Source organism: Diabrotica undecimpunctata, chromosome 4 (genome assembly GCF_040954645.1).
Source record: "Diabrotica undecimpunctata isolate CICGRU chromosome 4, icDiaUnde3, whole genome shotgun sequence".
NCBI classification, from domain to species: Eukaryota; Metazoa; Arthropoda; class Insecta; order Coleoptera; family Chrysomelidae; genus Diabrotica; species Diabrotica undecimpunctata.
Window position 1 is genome coordinate 92,117,009 of NC_092806.1, and position 16,573 is coordinate 92,133,581.

General features: G+C 34.5%; 1 protein-coding gene across 2 annotated transcripts in view; it reads left to right on the forward strand.

Annotated features, from left to right (window-relative positions):
- Positions 1-16,573, forward strand: part of H (transcriptional corepressor hairless) — a 162,365-nt gene that overhangs the window by 15,545 nt on the left and 130,247 nt on the right. The window lies entirely within an intron of this gene.

Consider the following 16,573-nt stretch of genomic DNA (forward strand, 5'->3'; position numbering starts at 1 on the left):
TCCTAGGTCTAGGTTGACTTCCTCGTTATTTCTGTGGGTGGTGTTCATGATTTTCATTAATTTTTTAGAGTTTGGTCTCCAGTTTCTTATTTAAAAATTTCCGCTGGCGTGAATTAAGCCAATTTCTTTTGCTAATTGGATGGCTCCATCCTGTGTCTGTTGATTCTAAGAGATCATCGATGTAATGATTCTTTACTATAGAATCAACAGCGCTAGGATATTCTACGCTAATTACTATTTAAATGGGAATAAGCCACAATTAAAGGTTAAATTACGTTTATTGACGTTTCAATATCCAATTTTTTAAATGTGTTTAATTTACTAATGTTTGTATTTTGAGAACGATTTCCGAAGTGGAAATTGAAACGTCAATAAACGTAATTTAACATTTAATTGTGGCTTATTCCCATTTAAATAGTAATTACTTTAAAATGCCACAAGAAAATAGCTTCAGAACAATATTCTACGCTAAATTTTTTCGCAGTAGTATTTTAACAAGCAGGTAGCCCGAAGGTCATCACAGTCGTGACATAAATTTCCAAAGGATTATCAGAGCTATCATTGCGCCACAAAAATCGTTGTGCATGTTGATCTTCTTCTATTATACCTACACGAAGAAATATTTCCATGATGTCTCCAGAAAAGCCAATCTTTCTTTCACGAAATAGTAGGAGGACGCCTAATAGAGAAGCAAGTTGGTCATCTCCTTCAGTATTTAAGGATATTCCCTGTACGGTTGCTGCTGCATCCCAAACTAATCTGAATTTGTCAGGTTTGTTAGGATTAAAGGCCGGAAATATGGGAAGATACCATGTTTTTGCTTGATGCTCTAAGAGTTCTTGTTCTGACAGTTTTCTAATATATTGCTTTTCTAGAAAATCTTGAATTTGTTGATTAATTTTGGTACCTAGTTCTGGATTTTTCTTAATTTTCCTTTCTATACACTCAAGCCTTTGAAAATTTTGAATAGCCATGGGTTTACTATTAGGGAGTTTCAAGTTGTCGTATTTCCAGAGTAATCCAATTTTATATTGGTTACCAATTTGAACTAGGGTACTTTCTTGTATACAAATAGCCCTATCTCTAATTCTTTGGAAACAGACGGTTTAGTATTTTGAACTTCGAGGCTTTCAACTGAAAAGAAATCCATTACAATATTGAAGAGTTCTTGGTTAGTAATGCTTTCAGAACTACATTCGCAAATGTGGTAAGTGTAGTTTAATTCCACATAGTTATTTGAAAACATTGTAAAAACAGTCCAACCTAGCCTGGACTTTGCAGCTATCGGTTGAAGTTCTAGACCTAACTTCACTCGAAGTGGTAACGCCAAGTCCTAGTTATCTAAGCCTATCAAGAGCTGAGGACCAGCGTTATTAAGTTTTTTAGATAGGGAAAGCTTTCCTTAATTGCCTTTGCACCGAGAGTTTGTTTTGGAAGGCCTAATTTTCTTACCGTTCTGGCTGGTCGGTGGTCAAATTCTTTGGCCCCATTATAATACCAGAAATAGAAAAGAATACTTTTTCTGACGCATCTTCCAAGCTTTGTTGGTTTCCAGTCCATTTTAAGCAAAGTTGTTCTGGGTTTCCCATTATATTTAGCTTTTTAGCAATACTTTCTTCTAACAAAGTAACGGAAGACCCTTCATCTAGAAAGGCAAATGTAGTGACCTCCCTACGTCCATTTCCTAAAACAACGGGAAGTATTCGAAAGCGTGTTCCTTGATGTGCATTACTTTCTTCATCTGCAGATAAGAGGTGTGATTCTACTGTTTGCTTACCGCTTTACTTTTTGTTAAGCTTTGTACTTTTATTAGGTACTTATTCTGAAAATTCATGACGAAGAGGATGATGCTTCCTTTGGGATTCTTCTTTGTTGCATTTTACAGGATACTTACAGGGAAATAGTGTTTCTTTAAGCAAAACCTACATAAATTTAAGGCTTTAACGGCCTCCCATCTTTGAGATATGAATACCTTTAAAATTCTGGACAACCTTAAATCTTTTTACAATCTCTCTGATTACACAGTTTACAATTATGTGTTTCACTTGAGGTATTTGGTTCATGTATATTAGCATGCGCATTATTATTAAATTGCGTTCTTTTATTACTTTGGTCATTAAGGGCTAATGTAGGAAGAGTAGCACAAACATTTGTTGCTAGATTATATAACCAATCAGCAAGTTCACTTAATCCCTGAAATTTTTGAAAAGCACTGCGATATATCGCCCAATTAACTTTAATTTGTGAAGGTAGTTTCTCTAATAGTTCATGCATAAGGGTAGGGTTATTAAGGTAGTCTTTTAAATTAGATGCTTCCAATAACACACATAAATTTTTAACTGCTAAAGCAAATTATACCAGAGTTTTAAGTTTTTCCGGTTTAGGAGGTGGTAATTTACGAATGATCTTACTATATGGTATAGAGGCCTGGACGCTGACAGAGACGCTCACGAGAAAACTAGAAGCATTCGAAATGTGGGTGTACCGACGCATTCTTCGTATATCCTGGACCGAACATGTCACCAACATAGAGGTACTCCAAAAAATCGGAAAGGAGAAAGAAATCGTGAACACAAACAAAGAAAGCTTGAATATCTAGGCCACATATTGAGACACGATAAGTACCGTCTACTGCAATTGATTGTCCAGGGGAAAATAGACAGTAAGCGAGGGCCAGGCAGGAGAAGATACTCGTGGCTCCAAAATCTGCGGAAGTGGTTCGGGCTCACATCGGTTGATCTATTAGAAGTGCCGCAAACAAGATCAGAATTGCCATGTTGATAGGCAACGTTCGCAACGGACAGGGCACTTGAAGAAGAAGAAGAATCTACGAATAGAATTTATATGAGCTTAAATAATTTGCTCAGGTCTTCCAAACTTCCAAAAAGATTTATTAATGTAGCTATAATTTGGGGCACACATTGAGGTAAAATTAAAAAACTTGAAACACTGACTCTTGATGAACCTTTAAACATTTTTGCAATCTTAATAAATTCTCATGATTATCTACTTGACATAGCTCAGTCGATCATTCATAACTACTAATAAAAACAGGCCAGTCATGTGGATTGACATTAAAAATAGGGAGGTCTCCAGGATCTCTTGTTTTATATAATATACCTGAACTTTTATCGCTATAAGTTGCCAGAGGCTTATTAAGTGTTGGAGTTAAAGGGGCAACATTGTCGATAAGGGGCTTATCTATATTTAAAGAAAGGAATTTACTGACCAAAGGGTTAGTTTCAATTATTTCCTCTTCATCGATGTCCTGACTATCATTCGAGCACTCATCTTCTTCTATAATTCTCCTAGACTCCTTGTTTAACTCTCTTTCTTGACGTAATAGATCTCGTTCTTTTTTTTTGCTGCTTGTTGATGAGGAACTTTTTGAGGAGGTTCCTGAACAAGATTTCTTAGTTTTGGAACCTTTTGGGTGAGACTTCTTAGTGGCTGCGTCTACACAAAGATGGCACTTCCAGCTGTCATCACCAATTATTTCGGAATCATCCTGTACATTTACGCATTCAACACAGCACCATTTTTTACATTATGTACATTCTACCATCAGTTCTTCACGATATGGTTTGCCGCACACAGGACATAGATCAATTTTGGTTCGTCCAGCAACTGATGGACCCATATTTGTAGACCCTGTAAGATTGTGTGATTCAGCAATCGCGTGTGACGAATAGAATTTGAGCTTGTTGGGAATTTGTCTTTATTGTATAGCCAGCAATTGACGGATTTGTAGTAAACTGTTTTTATTTACGAAAAAACAACTCAAATTCCTACAATATATAAAATTAACAATATAAAAAAAACTAATTAATTCCCGTTAGTTACTTTTCTCTACTATCTGCTAAATTATTTAAATGTTTCCCTAATCGGTGACAGTTTGCTTTCTGACGTTTTAACACAGAACACACCAACCCAACAAGAAGTGAAAGCTTTGTCAGTACCACAGATCACCTATCTCTAGATGCTTCACGACAATACTTTAGTTAGATATGAAATCTAGCGCTCCAAGAGATTTGTATCGGAACTAATTCAAGCGGGAAATTACGCGGGAATTTCAAAATTTAATTTTGGTGGGAAAATTTATATAAAGCTTAAAATATTTAAATATAATTTGGTATTTAAAAAAAATGCATTTAAAATTTTAAAATGTGCAAATTATTTTTAAATTAAAATATACACGATACCATTTACGAAAAAATAAGGCAAAATATAATTTATTTATTTATTTAATACATATAAAACAACTTTGTACATACATAAATTTAGAATACAATAGAAATATGCTTTATTACTACTGAGAATTGTACAATTTTATGGACAAAGCTTACAAAAAGTCAGAAAAATAACAACAATTTAAAATGTACTGTTTAACTACGATTACCTTTTAAATCCGCACTCTCACCAGTTTTTACAATTAAAATCTCTTCGTTTGGTAACTGTGCATAATTGTGTTCTGCAACTAAAAAGTTTCATGAAATAGTAACCAATTGGAAAATTATTAATTTGTTATCTTCCCAATAGTTACTACAATTTGGTATCTCAAATGATTGAAACATGTGTGTAGATTGTACATCTCTACTTGTTGAAGAACTTTTAACTAAAACAAAAAGTTAATATAATAATTTATAGCATGATTCACTTCAAATAAAATAATTTTTAATAATTACATATCAGGGTTACTTACTTTCTGTTACATTTGCTTCTCGGGAATTGCATTTTGTTCTCGGGAATTGCATTTTGGTACAAGCTATGACTCCATGTACAAGCAAACTTATCTTCAAAGTGGCTGTGGCATATTCGTTTTGTTATTATTTTTTCTGTAAAATTTAATATAACTTATATATAAATTCTGTACTGATAATTAAAAAGGTCCTAAGTAAAAAGTATCGATTGGTTTCTTTTTAACAAACAAATTAACGTACCCACTAAAAGTATTTTAGTACGTTAAAAAACGGATAAAAAGCGCTTGAATTTGAGAGTTAATTTCAAAATAGAGATGAAAAGCAGTCGATTTCTATTACTTTTTATCTTTTTTTTAAGGTTAATAAAAAACTTCATCACTCAAAATCTATATTTTTGACTCAAGAATTTTTTACTTATCAATACAGAATTATACTTTTGAAATTTCTATTAGTTATGTCTTAAGTTGCTAAATTTTTTTTGTTTCCTTTTGAAGAATTACTTTGAATGTGAATATTTATTTACCTCCAACACCACGATATTTTCGATGCACGTAGAAACTCTGTAGCTGCGGCTAGAATGACTGTATACCCCTTCAATTTCTTTCTGTGCATCTGGGGTCTCTAAAACTTCTGGTTGTACTGTACTAAATTCAATTCGCCAGGACATATCAAATTTATGGTAGGAAAGGGTAAAAAGTAGTAATAAAACAGAATAATATGTAATAGAAATTTATTGTAATTAATATACATGTATACCCCTTCGGTTTCTCTTTCTGTACATCTAGTGTCTCTGAAACTTCTGGTTGTACAGTACTACATTCAATTCGCCTGGATATATCACATTTGTGGAGGGAAGGGTAAGAAAACACAATAATAATAGAAATTTATTGTAATTAATACTAATAATAACGTTTATTTAGGAAGCTTACATTATAATATAGATTTACAAGAAATAAGCATACTGAATACTAAAGAAACATAACAAAACACTGAAGTAGAGCTACCATAAAAGTAGCGCCCTTTGTGCGTGAGACTTAAAATATTGTAGCGTGATTAAATAAAACGAGCGGTTCGAATTTATATAAGTATATTTATTTATAAGTTTACAGTTCGGTACTCTCTTATCAACTAAACTCTACTCCTAACATCGTTACATATATATACCAAAAGTATTATGTTCGAGAATATTCTGGAATAGCCCACCTCTAATTCGTCTCATCGAAAGCGTATCGAAGACGGGCGCTATTGAAATGGGCTATTTCGTTTAGGGATTCATCAAGCCAAGTAGCTTGAATTTTTCTTAAATACTTGACTTGACTTGAAAATTCAAGCTTTTGATAATTTGATATTTGACTTGACTTGATTTACGGACTGAATTACTTGACTTGATATCAAGTAAAAATCAAACTACTTGATATTACTTGATAGCGATCCGTGAAATGCACACCGAAGGAGACCGAAACGTTAAAATAGGAGATTCGGATTTATCGAGGTTCTAGTAAGCAGGCACCCCGATGACGACGACAACGTGCTGTTAGTACAGTAGAAGTGATCAAGGACAAACAGTGGCCGTTAAATAATTGTTATGTCTGATTTAAGTAATGTGTCCGTTATGGAATCGGAACCCTTTCAAAGCAGCGGCTCAGAATATATCGTAGATGAAAAAGTGTTAGAATTTGATGACAGTGATAACACCGAAACAGAAGTAGAAAGTGCAGGGTCGGCGCCATCAAAGGTGAAACGAGTTAAAGTTAATAAAAGTCTATCTATATGTAATAAAACAAAAAAAATTACGGACTATTTCATAGTCGAGCAAAATCCTAAGAGTAATAAAAATACTGACAAACTAGGCAAATGTACCCTATGTACGGCAAAAAACACAGTTTTGCAAATGAAAAACTGCGGAACATCTTCACTACGGCGGCATTTGCAAACTAGACACCCTAGAGTCTACAAAGAACATTTTGGTAGATCTAGCTCAACTAATCTCGAGGCCAATACCTCTACAGGTTCGACTAGCAGTACTAGCACACGTTCAGTTTCGGATTGGCTTGAGAAGGTAAAGTAAAACATTAATTAGATTTTAACTATAATTATGTAGTCGTTTGTGTCACAATTAAATAATCTACACGGTTTGCCAAAAATATGTCCACATCTTCTTTTTCTTTAATGTTTTTTTTTTATTTGAAACTTTTTTTATCAAAAGTCTATAGGCTTTAAGCAATCTAGTAAAAATTGTGGTGTAGCATGTGCCATATGCCATGTACTTTTTTACAGGGCATTTCAAAAATATAACTTACCTTGCCATTTAAGAGCGGCACTATGGAGGGCTGAGGTAAGGAGAACCATCTCTGTATTAAAAAGTGTTAGTGGAATAGAGGCAAATTAAGATGGCGCCATTGTAGGAATGGTATCAGTTTTTATTCAAGTAGGTAACAGGGAAACAAAAATACTTTGGTTGAATTTCTCCACAATCACAAAGGATATGGTTGCTACCCCCATTTGTGTAAGGAGTGTGAGAATCTGCCGTGTTGGGTTCTAATTCTGTTAAACGTGGACCGTGTAATTATATTTTCTCATCACAAAAATTGTTGCAAAACTTTATTCGCGATTTCAACGACCGTTGAGGGCGCTGCGAAACGTACAAAGATAGAGAATTGTGAGTAATGCTTACTTCTGTCATTTAGTGTGTGTACCTTTTTGTTTTGTTGGCGAGCTTCGACAAGCACTGTTGGTTGGGTGTTATCTTAAAAGTGTTTTGCCTTATTTATAGTGTTTTGAACTAGTACGATCAGTTTATTACTTAAGAGATTACTTATTAAGTAGGTTCAGAATTCAGACACCAGAGAGCGTTTTGACTTTTGCAAAGGCCAATACAATTAAATTTTATAAAATAACTCAATTTGTCACTCTGACATTCTGATGATTCTGTAGGTTATATTTTCATTCTGCATACTTCACTACGTCTACAACTGCTAAGTTCACATCTTCATAGTTCACATTAAACTATTGCTAAGCTAGCGCCACTGTGGTCACATTTTGAACTGTTATTTGACACTTTTTGACGGACATTTTTTTCAGTTTTTCTCCCATCCATAAGAGATGGTTCTCTTTACCTCTACCCTCCATAAGTGAGACATTATACAAATTATACGTGAGCTTTATTGTAACTTTACTACATTTACTACTATTACAGGATTTTACTAACTCCAGTTTTGTTTATTTAGCAGACCATTAGGAGATCAGAAAATTTCCAACAAGATAAATTTCAAAAACTACTAGTGGAGTATATAGCACAGAAGTATCTACCTTTCAACTTTTTTGAAGATGCTATAAGTGAAAAAATGTACAAATGCTTAAATCCAAAGGCAACTCTACCTGGTCGTAATCAAATGAAATCTTTGACATTAAAAACATTTGAATCAGCGCAGCAAACAATTAAGACATTTTTGAGGACATGCAATTCAAAAATCTCGTTTACAATCGATGGATGGTCTTCATTTAATATGAAAGGATACTGTGGTATTACCGCCCACATTATCGATAAAAATTGGAAACTTCATTGTATCCTGTTAGATTTTGTGCCAGCATATGGGCAACATACTGGTAACGCTATAGCAAAACTATTTTTGAAGTATTACAATTTTACGATGTTACAAAATGCATACAAGGTATTACTACCGACAATACAAATAGTAATTTCACGTTCATCAGCGAACTAAAAACATTTATTTATGACATCGATATAAAAAATATCCACTTTGTATGTTTTGCACACATCTTAAACTTGGGAGCCAGAGATTTTATGAAAATCCTTGATTCTGAGCTTGAAGAGGCTGCTAACACTTTGACAGATATATCAGAGGATGATGACGATGACAGAATTGACAGCCAAGTTTCGCCCTCCTCTGTAAGAAAAATCCATTCCCTTGCTAAAAAATTAAAAAACTCTGAACACTTACGTAAGGATTTTGAAAAATTTTGCACCACCTTAAACGTAAAATTTACTATGCCAAAACTTGATGTCATAACAAGGTGGAATTCCACGTTCGACATGTTGAGATGGAGTCTAAATATGCGAAAAGCACTTAATATCCTTTGTGATAATGTAGAAAATCTAAAAACTTTGAAGCCAACCGACACAGAATGGTCGTTAATTGATCGAATTTGCCAGTATCTTACTGTTTTTAAAAGCATTTCCTTAATTTTAGAAGGTGAATCATATGTTACTCTGCCTATGGTAATAATTGGCATCAATATGATGTTGGATAGACTAGAATCGTGGGCTATGGAACTTGACAATAAACCTGATCGAGACAAAACCGATGAAAAGATCATAAATAGCAATCAAGCGGCAAGGGACAAAATCATTAAACATTATAAGAGAACCAACTGGATGTACTGTGTTGTCTTAATTTTAGACCCCCGACATAAAGTGGAAACATTCTCCAAAACAAATTGGGGAAAAGAGTTGCAGCTAGAAGCAGTTAAATATTTTGAAGATATTTTTAGAGCACAGTATTTTAAGGCCGATTCTCTGCCAATGTCTGAACACTCTGCTGAACCATCTGTTCCAGTAGCACCATCTTCATCTTCAAACCCTAGTTTAGTCGAAAAGTTTGAAATCGATCTACTAAGTTTGTTTAGTAGAAAATCTCTCCATAATGCAGACGACGATATGGCCTGGCGTTACGAAATCGACAAATATATTTCTGACCCACGAGCTGACAGTACTAAAAATATTTTAGAATGTTGGAAGAGGCATGAATCCATTTTTCCAAACCTCGCCACAATGGCCAAAGATTTTTTATCAACGCAAGCGTCTTCAGCTCCAGTCGAAAGGCAGTTTTCTAGAGCTGCCCTAACCCTTACCAAACAAAGAAACCGATTAGGCGATAACTCCGTGAGAAGCCTTATGTGTCTGAAATCGTGGATGGCAAATGAAGCCATTAAAGATTTATTTTAGATAGTTACACTCCATTTTTGGTGATTTTTTTATTGTTTATTTTATTTTTTGTTGTTTTATTACCAGAATTCAGAATATTTCGTTTTGTTATTTTATTTATCATTTTAATTATGCAACTTACATTTTTTAAGTTTTTAATTTTTATAGATGTTTTTTAAATAAAAGGTTACATCCGTATATTTTTATTGTTATTGCGTTTTGGCAGTTTTTTTCATGAAAAATCAAGTAGTCTTGATGGACGTCTTGAGTTTGTCAAGTAATTGATGTGTAACTACTTGACTTGACTTGAATTTCAAAAAATAATACTTAACTTGAGCTTGTCTTGATTTCAAGTCAAGTCAAGTAGTTTGAAAATCAAGTCAAGTCGTGAATCTCTAATTTCGTTACACTGCTCCCCTCTTAGATCTGAGCGTCCCGATCAGCAACTCCAGATGTAGGCCCAGGATGGCGGAATCTACAGAGCTCTCCAGCTCTGCATGAACCCCTCAAGAAGAAATAACAGTCTACAGACTTTGAAGGACAAGATCTCTTCGGGTTAATACAACACACAGTAATTTGTACGCCGGTTTCTCGGAAAATCACTTCAAGCATGCTTCTGACAATCTTCCAATCCAGATTTTCTAGTGCATGGCCTATCTTGGGTAAGGCCAAATTCTTGATGTCATAATTGCACACGATTTTCTTCAAATTAGTTAGAGCACGCCATATATCCTCGTAGCTTGCCCTGTCTGTATACGACTTCCTGGTCACCATATACAGCAAAGATCGAGGACCATCTTCTAATCTCAGTACCCTTCCAACTTTGGGCTGGTGGTTTTTTAACTCGTCCAAACGACCGAACTTCCTATAGAATACAGATGAGATTCCTTTAGTCATCTCAAGATCTTGGGCAACACAGTGGGCTAGAGAGACGTTATGCGGAACAATAAAAAGATCCTGCTGAACTTCTGTCGTCACGCCGAATCTAGCACTCTTTCTGTCTGCGTAATTTGACATAAATTCATTAAAGCTTGGTCGCCGGTCATCTTTGATCTCATGTTGAAGGGTTCGTGCTTCTTCTGTATCATTTGAGCCAGTATATGGTGCAAGACGATTTATGTGAACTACTTTTGGTTTACCTTTTGGCAACTTTTTAATTCGGTATATTACGTCATTTATTCTCTTTTTAATTTCATTCGGATCTTGCCATTGTCTTTGCAGTTTGGGAGACAAGCCTCGACGACGTTGTGGATTATAAAGCCAAACAAGATCACCTACTTCATAGCTTTCATTCTTGCATCGAGAATCATATTGATCTTTTATTCTGTTACTGGCTAACTGGATGCGTTGTCGGGCAAGCTCATGAATGTTATTTATTCTTAACTTCAGGCGGTCGACATAATCTTCGCTTGCAACATGTTCTTCGGAAGGTCTGCAGCCAAACTCTAGGTTGCAGGGCAAACGAACTTCACGACCTAACATCAGGCAGGCTGGAGTCTGGCCTGTAGTTTCATTTACGGCCGAGCGGTAGGCCATTAGGAATAAATGAATGTGCTGGTCCCAATCTCTTTGATGTTCTGATACAACTTTGGACAGGTGTTTACCCATCGTTCGGTTCATTATCTCGACAATTCCATCTGATTGAGGATGCAGGGGTGTCGTTCTGGTCTTATTGACACCAATCAATTTACAAACGTTTTGGAAAAGGGTTGACTCGAAGTTTCGCCCTTGTTCGGAGTGGATCTCAAAGGGAACACCAAATCGGCTAAAGAATTCTTTAACAAGTACCTCTGCAACGGTAGCAGCTTTTTGATTTGGTATCGCATAGGCCTCAGTCCATTTCGTAAAATAATCCATGGCTACCAGGATATATTTATTTCCATCATTTGTCTCTGGAAGTGGACCTGCAATGTCGATTGCTACTCTTTCCATAGGACTACCAACATTGTACTGTCTCATGGGTGCCTTCTTTTTACCAACTGGACCATTACTGGTTGCACACAGTTCACATTTCCGGCACCATCTTCTTACATCATCTTTAGAGTTCACTCAATAGAACCGTTCTCGAACCTTTTGCAGAGTCTACGTGATACCAAAGTGTCCACCTGATGCACCGTCTTACATACTGCATTGACGCAGTACTTCTGACACTTTACTTTTAGGTACAATCAACTGAAGCTTAGATTCTGTACCATCATCGTTCTCAAAGGTTCTATACAGAAGATCATCCTTTAGCACTAGGCAATTCCATTGGCTCCAGTAACACTGGACTTCGGGACTACATGCACTAATGTCTTGCCAAGAAGGTCTTTCACTTCGACGCATCCAATCCAATACTCTTTTTATACATGGATCATCTGCTTGAGCGTCTTGTAGCTGTTGAGGTTGCCATTGATCATTAACGGTGGCTCGTCTCACGGGGCAAAGTCGTTCTTCTAATTTAAGACAGTGATTACACTTTGCACTGCATGGCCGTCTCGAAAGGGCATCAGCATTTGAATGAACTCTGCCAGCCCTGTGTTCGATCTCGTAATCATATTCTTGTAATCGTTATAATCATCTTGCCATCTGGCCCTCTAGATTACGGAATTGTAGAAGCCATTTTAGAGCAGCGTGATCCGTGCGAAGAAGAAACTTTCTGCCATACAAATATTTATGGAAATGCTCGCAAGCCTTTACTACGCCTAGCAGTTCTCTCTTGGTAACGCAATAGTTTCTTTCTGGTTTCGACAAGACTTTGCTAAAGTAAGCGATGACTTTCTCCTGCCCATCTTGGATTTGGGAGAGAACAGTTCCTATTGCACTGTTGCTTGCATCGGTGTCCAACACAAATTTTCCTGCCTGTCTAGGGTAGCTTAAAATCGGTGCGCTGATCAGAGCCATTTGTAAGTGTTCGAAAGCTCTTTGACACTCTTCGCTATGTATATTCTTTGCCTTCTTCTGTCAACATTGTTAATGGCTTGGAGATGTTGGCAAATCATTTGACAAAACGTCGGTAATATGTTCATAGGCCAAGAAAACTTCTAATTTCATGTTTATCTCTTGGTACTGGCCAATCCTTAATTGCTGCAAGTTTTTCAGGATCAGCTGTTACACCATTACTTGCTACAATATGTCCCAAATACTTCACTTCTCGTCGAAACAAGTGGCATTTTTTTGGACTTAACTTAAAATTCGCTGCCCGCAATCGTTGAAAGACTTCTGTCAGATTATTGGCATGTTCATCGAAGGATCTTCCAACTACAATTACATCATCCAAATAAACCAGGCATGCTTTTCATGTTAGTCAGAAATCTGCCTCCATTAATCTTTCAAATGTGGCCGGGGCATTACATAAACCAAAGGGCATAACTGTGAACTGCCAAAGCCTTGATCCTATCCAGAATGCGGTTTTTTCACGATCGGCTGGCTCCATGTCTACTTGCCAATATCCACTTTTCAGATCGAGTGTGGAGAACCAACGAGAACCAGAAAGTGTATCCAAAGTATCTTCTATTCTGGGCAAAGGATAACTATCTTTTTTAGTAACCGCATTGAGCTGTCGGTAGTCAATGTTAGTTGTAACAACTATTGTTAGTCAATAGTTGTAACAATGTTAACTTAATTTATAATTATTTAATACATACCTAAAATCGTTAAAAGAATTAGATTAAAGCATTACAAATTATTGTAAAAATCAAAATAATATGGCGGTACGCATTTTTTCTTTTCGACTAATGGTATCAAACCTGTTTTTTTTTGCCTCTGATATACCAGGTTTCGTGGAATATGCATTTTTTATTTTGATTTGTTCTATACTAACAGTTTTTCTCGAACTAATAATTTCCGCTTGGCAGAAATCTGTATCTTCAAAAGAATTTTTATAAAATAATGTATTTGGATTGTTTTTTTCTAATTTGATTACCATAAATGACGAAGTTTTTACATTTTTAGGGATATTCACAAACAAGTCAGAAGTTATTTTTTTTAAATCCATAAAATCCTTAAAACAAAGTTCGTTTACTTTATATGTTTTTCCGGTTTTTTTTGCTGATCTCATAATGCAAGCATACTGATCAGGAACGTAAATAGGGCTTGATTTTCTGTATAGTTTTATTACCTTTTCTATTGTCGCGTGTACACTATCACCTTCATTTTGGCTATGGCCGGAAACAAGAAATTTATGGGTGATTGAACTTATATTTAATTTTAATATTGCATAAATATAAAGAGCTATTATGAATTTGTTTTTGTTTTGGCCTGTACAGTTGTCGGAATAAAGTATTACATTTAAATCTTCTTCATTTTGATTGCTCATATTTTCTAAAAATTTAAAAAGACAGGAACCTATTTCATTCGCTCCCCTTTGTGCCTCGCCCTCATGCCACATAAAGCAAGTACCTTGGTGGTTTTTAATATCATACAAAGTAAAATTTAGTACATTAAGCTTTGAAACATAATAGAAAGCTGCAGTATCTCCTACAGGACAAGGCAAAACTGCCTGCAGATCAAAAACAATTACTTTAGTATTTTCTGTAGTATTTCTGTCATTATCTTTTTCTTTGCGACTTAAATCTTTTTCTTTCAAATGTTTCTAATATTTTTCTAAAATATTTAGCTGTTCAATAATAGAGGAATTTTTAAATTGCAAACAAAGGTCACATTGATCTTTTTTGGGTATATAAAAGGTAATGTTAAATTCTTCCTCAAAAATTTTTCTGTACATGTGATAGTTTGCCGCTGGTCGTTGTTTTTCTTCGCAACTTTTAAGATAGTCACGATGTAGATCTGCAAGAGTTTTGTTTGCTTCAATTACTCCAGTCACTGTGGAGGAAAAGAGGTCAATACCTCTAAATTTTTTATAACTGAATCGATTTTGCTAATAATTTGGAATTAGGCTTATCTTACCTCCCTCTTCAAAAGTTATATATGCGATAGGTAAGCTTTTCATTTTTAAGGGGTGAACTCACCCCTTATTGAAAATAATGAAAAAAATTTATAATAAAGCATTTTATGGATTTAAATCGTGTTAAATTAGGTAATTGAAATATTGTCAATTATATATTAATGGATATTGTGTACATTCTCAACCCTTAAATAATCTTAAAAACCACCCCTTTTAATAAAAATAATTGTAAAAAATCGTTTTTAACAGGTTCAAACGCTTTTGTAGTGCATTTATATCATCTACAATGTAATTCTCTGCTTATATAAAATAATTTTGGTTGATTGCAACACTTCAACCCTTAAAAACTACCCCCTATGTCAAAATATATAAAAAAATCTTTTTAAACAACTTCAAAAGTTTTTAATGTACATTTATATTCAAAAATTCCTTTCTTATCAATAAAATATTTTTTGATTGGTTGCTTATTTTCAACCCTTAAAAACCACCTCTATGCTCACGAAACAAATTCCCCTTTGGTAAATATCTAAATAAAAAAATTAAGTATACTCATGCTGTTTTTATTGTAAAAAATTATGCATGAAAATATTTTACACTAGAAAGTATACAAAATATATTTACAAAAATAAAAATTATTTACAATATATCAAATTATTCATTGTCTGAAGCGTCATTCTCGTCGTGTTCTAACTCCACCTCTTCGTCGATTGCAGGACAGTTTTGACAATTGTCGCCAGAGCATGTTCCATACGTAGCATTGCAAAATAGACCTAGTGTTAGCGGTAGCGCTGAGCCGCAACCCTTTTTGCAATTGCAAAAAATCAGTTTCAATAGTTCTTCTGGTGCAGGTGAACTTGTCATTTTTATTGGTTGTAAAATATCATCACTCTTGAACCATCCCCAATCCGTTATATCAATCTCTTTGTTTCCAAGCCATATCTGAGTTTGTAGATAAACTCTTTTGATATGCTCATCCAGGGCACTTACAGTTGGTACAAGAGATGATAATTTAACTGCACTATTTTTAGTTGTGGCTTTAATAAAGGATTCGTATGGCATTTGTTCAAGTAATGATGAATAATCTTCGAGCTTATTCATTTTGTTCATGTGGGTGTCTTTGGCAAGGCCATACAGCAAAATTGTACAGTATCTCCCAGCTTCTAAAATGTCTTCGAGATCTGAAGTACTCCTGTCATTGGCACTCATTGGCGGTTTGCCCACGCAACTTAAAAGGAGTGTCGGTTCTCTGTGTTCGTTAGTTCTCTGATACAAATGTTCAGTTTAGAGGTGCCTATATTATATACATAACATATATATGTATGTATGTATGTATTATATACATATTTGTGTGAGTGTTAGTGTGTCTGTTACCAGTTTTTCGAATATACTTGAATAAAGCATTTATATATACAGAAAATAAGTTGATGCTCCAAAATATAAATAACATGCTCCAAAATTTTTTTAGAATAACTCTGTTAATTTTTAAGCTACAGTGTCCATTAAAAAAATATTTTGAAGGTAATTTCAAAAGCTACAAGACTAAGTAGATTAAAATATGTTAAAATTCTTTCTTTTTAAATATTAAAGGGCCAAAGTGCTGATTACAGGTGTGTCAGCCGCTGTATCTCAAACTTCAATTGGCTATATCTCTATTATTTTTCGAGTTACAACAAAAATAAAAAAATCAAAATTTTTGTTAACAAAAAAACTACATTTTGGTATAGAACCATTTTTCACGTATCTCTTATAGTTTTAGATTTATTTTAAAAAAATATAAATTTTTAGATAATTAAAAAAAAGATTTTTTAATTTAAACATGATTTTTTTCAAAAAATACGCATTTTAAACAGGCTAAACTTTTAAAACTTATAAATAATACTAAAATAAAATGAATTGTAGAAGATATACGTTTAATTTCAATTCTGATCGAAATAGTGTTACTTATACTGCTCGTTTTTTTTTTTTAAACGCTAGAGTAATTCAAATTCTTTCCTTCGTATTTCGCTTTGTTTTAATCGAAATGGCTTTTAACATAGCTCATTT